The following is a 6,598-nucleotide window of genomic DNA, read 5'->3' on the forward strand; positions in this document are numbered from 1 at the left end:
GCCAGGGTGTGGGAGACCAGGACGACTTTTCCCGCACCGCGCTGCGGTGGCGAGGTGCGGGGACAAGAGCCGGGTGGGACTCGATGTTGAGTTAATGGGATGTGGGGGGGGGGGGGGGTAGCAGGACACTGCTGCAGAGTCTGATGGGATGCGGGGGTCGCAGAGCACTGCTACGAAGTCTGATGGGATGGGGGAGGGTGGCAGGACACTGCTGTGGGTCTGATGGGACGCGGGGGGTCGCTGGACATTGCTGCGGCGTCTGATGGGACGCGGGGGTGGGGGTGTTCGCAGGGCACTGCTGCGGAGTCTAACGGGACGCAGGGGGTCGCAGGGCATAGCTGAGAGGTCCCCGCCGCTGCGGACTGTGGGGTGGGGGCGGCAGGAAGAGGACGGCCGGCAACGCTGGGAGGGAAGCGGAGTCCAGGGCAGGTCTCCTCCCCGCCCCGGGGCGGATGTGGGGATGTGGGTGGCCGCTGGCGAGGACCAGCCCCGCGGGGACGGGGACTCGGGCCGCGGAGACGGGCGCGGGGCCCAGGCTCGTGGGCGCGGTCAGCATCGCGGAGGGCCCGCGCCGGGGGCCGGGGCTGGCCCTGGGGCGGCGGGGGACACGTCGCCCGAGGCAGGGGCAGTCCGGGAGGCGGCCCGGGGTGGCGGCCCGACGGCGGGACGGGGCGCGGGGTCGCTGCTGCTCACCGGCGTCTCCGCGGGGCGGCGGCCGCGCTGGGCAGGGCGGTCCCGGGGCCGGCGGGGCCTCACGCGCGCGGCTCCATGGCCCGGACAGCAACCCCGGAAGCGGCGGGCGCGGGGGGACAGCGGCGCCAGCGGACACGGGGGAATCCGCGGCTCCAGACCCCTTTGACCCGGAAGTCGAGCGGCCCAGGCGGCGGCCCGTGATTGGCTGCCGGCCGGCCGGCACCAAGGCGCACTGGCGGCGGGGGGCGCGGGGCGCGCCGCTCCTGGCTCGCGGGTCGGCCGGAGGGAAGGAACTCCTCGCGAGGTTTGGTGTCGCCCAGGCGGCGGCACTGATTGACTCGCGGCTAAGGGCTCCAGAGAGCGCGAGGCATCCGCCGCCGCGTTGGTGGTATAGTGGTTAGCATAGCTGCCTTCCAAGCAGTTGACCCGGGTTCGATTCCCGGCCAACGCAAGGCTCTTTTGCGCTTTGTGTGGGAGAAGCCTCACCGAAGACTTTCAATTCTGAATTTGCCTACTTATTTTTAATTCTGAATTTATAACTCGTAAAATCCCAGACCCCTGCACACCGAGAGGGAAGACAATTACTGTTGTGTACTCTGCTCCCTTGACTTTGAAGTGATGGTCTACCTTCGGGAATAAAATAGGTGAGTAAAAAAATTACTTTTTCCACCGCATCCCCACAAAACTCACGGAAAATGTTTGAATGTTTCCGCCCGGGATCGAACCGGGGACCTTTCGCGTGTGAGGCGAACGTGATAACCGCTACACTACGGAAACCGATAGATTCCCTGTGTCTCCCTATCCCCTTAGATTGAGAAAAGAAATAGTTATACTGTGGTATCTTTCAATGCACCAAATTTGCTTACATTTTGCACGGCTGGTTTGTTTTTGTTTCTTTTTGCGCTGGGGCCTGATGTGGTGAAAGCTACTAAGGTTGAAAAAATGCAAAAAGGTCAAAAAGTTATGAAACGTTAAGAAAAAGAAAAATGCAAAAAAAAGAAAATGGGCTCAGCGCGTGCCTTAAGCGCACATTCAACTTTCATTCTTTTCCTCCCGCAATATTCTTTTCTTTCAGTTCCATGAACAATCAAGGAAAGCAACTAAGAGGAGAAACTGTTTTCGGACCCGTGGTCAATACTAGCGTTATTTCATTCTAGAGGGAAACTCTTTTTTTTTTTTTTTTTTTTAATTTTTATTAGTGAAACACCATGAGGTATAGTTGTAGACTTACGAATTTTTGTGCTTGGGTTTCAGTTATACAATGATGGGAGTACTCATCCCTCCACCAGTGCCCATTCTCCGCCACCAATGACCCCAGTATCCCTCCCACCTTCCCATCCCCCCATCCTCTAGAGGGAAACTCTCAACAGAGGTAGAATCTTACAGCTAGAATCTTTATTTAAAATAAATCCCGAGCGTCTGCAGGTCGGAGCAGTCTTGTTCCCATCACCCGGGAAATTGTCCCGCCCTGGTCTTGACTCATGGCTGTTACCTGCCAAGGCCACACATGTTCAGCTGCAAGAACTTTCTGGAGAGGTCTTTGCCATGTCGCGCAAGCTGCAGGAAATTTGCAAGAAAAGAGGGAAAAAGGCAGATTTAGAACTACTTCGGTAGCATGATAGAGTGAGGGTTGAGAGGTGACAGGCTTTAATCAGGAGGATAAAAAGAAAGGGGCTCTGGTCTCAGATGCAAAATGAAGGAATGAAAAAAAAAAAACCCCTCAGCAATTGGGATCATGTCCCGGTCATACTGCCCTATCCTCTAATAATAAGCCCACACTGAAAAACTAGCAGAATTTCTGCCAGGGAGTGGGTGGTATCCTGCTACATGAAATTGCAGTCAGAAGCAAGAGTCAAAATGGGTAATCCTTTATAGCTTTTTAAATGTATTTTTAGTAACTTGACCACCCCTGAACATCAGTAAGGGGAAGAGGGAGAGGGGAGAGAAAATTTAACACACGGCAATTTGCACCTGGAGGAACTTGAGAGAGTTTCTCCTTTTCTGCATTTGACTGAAAGCAAGAATGTCACCCTAACCTGGGGGTAGGGGTGGGAAAGAAGCCCCCGAAAATGATGACACAAAACACCTTATTATTTTTTTTTTTTAGAAGTAGAACAGATTTTTTGTGGAGGTATTGAAGGGGAGAAGAGCGAGGTAGTGGGAACGAGTGGAGAGAATGAATGAGTGTATTGCGCTCACGAGAGAATGCGGGCTTCTCCAGGAATGGAGAGAGCCCACAAAACATCTACTGGGAAACACATATTCCCCCTACACCAGTATTATCCAGTAGAGGTAGCAAGACCTAGCGACTAATGATAATAATCTGAGGCAAGGGAAACTTTTACAAATCACCGCGAACAGGTCTCAGAGAGGCAGGCAAAGGCGGAACCCGTGCGCTGCACGTGGGGAGCTCAGGGCCAACCCCTCCAGCGTGTCATGGTCCCCTGGCCACTCGTGGGGAGAACTGAATGAGCAGCTTAGGGGGGGGCAAATGAAAAAAATCAAAATTAAAAAATGACTGTGAGCAGTGGCTGAAACACTAGGATGGTAGAAACGCAAAAAAGTTATGAGGGTGGAGCGGGGGGGGGGGGGGGTCCAAGAAGGCTTCTGGAAGATTCTAAGGGATAATTCAATGTCATGCTTGTTTTCCAATTTGGAGAGAGGCCAGAATCCTAAGAGCATGTGTGACCCCCACATCAGTCCGACTGCTGGCTCCAAGGGGGCAAAGTGCTTATTCTCTTCATCTTCCAGTTCTTTTCTTTTTCTGTTTGCTTGTTGTTGTTGTTGTTTTTATTTCTGGCACATCTGACAATGCTCAGGGGTTACTCCTGACTCGGCACTCAGAAATTACTCCTGGTGGTGCGCGAGAGACCCTCTGGGACGCTGGGGATCGAACCCAGGTTGACTTCGTCAAAGGCAAGAGCCTCACCGGCTATACTATTGCTCTGTCCCCAGTTCTTATTCCCTTTATTTGGATTGATCACAAATCAGGTGTTTATCCTGGAAACATCGCTGAGGGTCCCTCTCACAGAAAGTAACCCGCCTCTTTGATTTTAACCCTGTGGCCTCTCTTAGGAGAACCCTGGCAATGATATCACGCCCCACTTTGATAATGCAAAATAATAACCACCCATTGTGGGCGATGCTCAGGGGTGACTCCTGGCTCTGCACTCAGGAATCACTCCTGGCAGGGGTTGGGGGACCCTATTAGATACTGGAGAAATGATACTGGTAGAGCGCTTGTCTGGCATATGAATAACTCAGGCTAGATCCTGAGCATCCCAGAGGGTCCCTGAGCCCTCCAGAAGTGATTCCTGAGCACAGAGCCAAGAGTTACCCCTGAGCACTGCTGGATGTGGCTCAGTCTCCCCCCATAATAATCACGGTCGCAGTCCTCCCGTTATTCATCGATCTGCTCGAGCGGGTTCAGTAACATCTCCATCGTGAGACTTGTTGTTACTGTGTTTGGCATATCGAGTACGTCACGGGGAGCTTGCCAGGCTCTGCCGTGCGGGCGAGATACTCTCGGTAGCTTGCCGGGCTCTCCGAGAGGGGCGGAGGAATCAAACTCGGGTCGGCCATGTTGGCCGCTTGCAAGGCAAACACCTTACCCGCTGTGCTATTGCCCCATAATAATAAATAAAATAATCTTTAAAATAATCTTTCATTTCAAGATTCATTATTTTATCCTAGCTGTTGTATAAAATCTCGAGGGGCGGCCGGGCAGCCCACCCCGCCCCGCCCATGGCTCTTCCCCTAGCCACTCGTGTTCGGGATGGGACCAGGCCGCTCCTCCATCCGAGGTGGTCCAGGCCACGGGGCAGATGTTGGATGAAATGAGGGCCAAGCTGGTTGATTGATCAGATGCCGTTTATCCCATTCTCCCCACGTGCCTACCCCAGTCTCTCTGAGGCTTCCATTCCAGCCTCCCATTCTAGTCTGACATTGCTCCTTATTCCTGTCTGTCTCTTTCTGTCTCTCCCGTTCATCTCTCCGTGCTCCATCTCACAGCCTGGTCGGTCTCTCTCTCTCTCTCTCTCTCTCTCTCTCTCTCTCTCTCTCCAGCTCTCTTGTCTCTCCAACTCCTTCCAGCACTCTGGGGCACACTGCACCCAGTTGGAAGCAAATCAACATAAGAAAGCCCTTCAAGGGCCCACCAAGTTCAAAGGGAACACCACCTAAAAGGTATTCTAAAGCCCTTCCTGACTGCCCCAGGCAAAATACCTCTTAAGGTGTTTTTCTTCTTTCCTCAGTCCAATAACTCTATCAACATCTTAATACTAGTTATTTTTGTATGGACACAGTAAGAAGCTTGTAGGGCAGCTCTCCTGGGAACATCTTGCCACAGACTCAAACTACAGTGCTCAGGCCAGATTAATCATTCCTAACTCTAGCAGGGTCCAAATCTAGTTAGTACTTTTTGGATCATGACAGCATTTTTCCATGACCAAGCTCTTAACTTATAGTTAAGCATTATGGCGCTTTGGCCAGGCCCAAAGCGCCATAATGCCAGGGTAGCACATAGCTTACTGCTTGCCCTTTTTCCATCCAGTCCCTTGTCGGGACCCTGCTTTTGGGGGCGCTAGGAAGTAAAGGCAGTTGAGGCTTAAGTGAGAGAACAGATGCCCCGGAGGAAAACATCACTGAGAGTCACATTACAAAAGCATAGCATATACTGTCTTCATGTGTCCATACGAAAAGGACATTGCTCTGAATAAACTATGCAAAGGACTTAGGGAGAAGAGAAAAACAATATTTACAAGTTAACAGAGCACAAAGAAAGAAGTTACAAATAAACACAGAGGAATGGGAGCACTGTGATGGGAGCAACCCAATAAACCTAAACTACCTGAGGATATGCAGGAAGGACAAAACAATGTTATTCTACAGCTGTAAAACTCATGGACTCATTCGTTTATTGCACAGATACTTAATGTCTCCTCCAAAAAGTCTCCTAGAATCTGATCGTTTTTTATTTCTTCCGGGGCTAGCTTCCCCAGGTGGACCACCTAGATACTTGAACTCAGGAAGAATACTGTGGTTCCAGTAATGGCCACTATAGGCTGAGCGTGAGCCCAGACATAGGCCCTATCTTCCTTTGTCCCCCGCCCTAGGATCCGCCCACACCTTCCTCCAACCTTCAGAGTCCTCACCATCTTGGCCTCCTTGTCTTGCTCTTCCACCTCCCTCTGTTCACCTCCTTCCCTCACATGCTTCCTTCATATCGGCCAGGTCAGACCTGGCCCTACCCCAGGACCTTTGCACGTGCTCTGCCCTACCCCTCCCCACCCTCAGTAATTTCCAACTCCTCCGTTCTTGGCTTCAATAATATCTTTCCCAAGATGGGTCCTCCTGCAGTCTGGCTAACTGCAAACGTCTCCTCCCCATCTCAGCACCCAAAAATTCAGCTCCTGTAATTAATTTCTTTGTATTCTTTCTATAGCTTCTGAGTTTTTGAAATAAGCCCCTACTGAACTGGACTGATAGTACAGAGAGCAGAGAACTTGTCTTGGATGTGGCTGACCTGGCTTCGATTCCTGGCATCCCATGGGGTCCCCCGGCCCCCTGCCAGGAATGATTCTGAGTGTAGAACCAAGAGTCACCCCTGAGCATTGTTGGACATGCCTCCCCCCAAAAAAAAGAATAAAATAAGCTCTTTCAGAGCCCCTCGACCCCTGCAAGCACACAGTTTGAGTTGTCTGTTTGAATCTATCTTTTTCCTTCTCTCTCTTTCTTCTTTCTTTCTTTCTTTCTTTCTTTCTTTCTTTCTTTCTTTCTTTTCTCCAACACCTGTCCCTTCACCAGAGTACATTTCCAATTTCCTACCACCAATGTCCCCAGTTTCCCTTCCACTCCCTCCCTGGTCTCCTCGATGGCAAATGCTTTTCTTCTCTCTCTCTCGCTC

General features: G+C 51.7%; 2 non-coding genes across 2 annotated transcripts; one reads left to right on the top strand and one right to left on the bottom strand.

Moving 5' to 3' along the window:
* Window positions 1–1,072: 1,072 nt before the first annotated feature.
* TRNAG-UCC (transfer RNA glycine (anticodon UCC)) lies at window positions 1,073–1,144 on the top strand. Its single transcript has one exon. It is a non-coding gene; the product is annotated as a tRNA-Gly (tRNA).
* Window positions 1,145–1,397: 253 nt separating this feature from the next.
* Window positions 1,398–1,470, bottom strand: TRNAV-CAC (transfer RNA valine (anticodon CAC)). Its single transcript has one exon. It is a non-coding gene; the product is annotated as a tRNA-Val (tRNA).
* Window positions 1,471–6,598: the final 5,128 nt, after the last annotated feature.

The sequence above is a fragment of the Sorex fumeus genome, unplaced genomic scaffold, assembly GCF_029834395.1.
Source record: "Sorex fumeus unplaced genomic scaffold, SorFum_2.1 ptg000041l, whole genome shotgun sequence".
NCBI lineage: Eukaryota > Metazoa > Chordata > Mammalia > Eulipotyphla > Soricidae > Sorex > Sorex fumeus.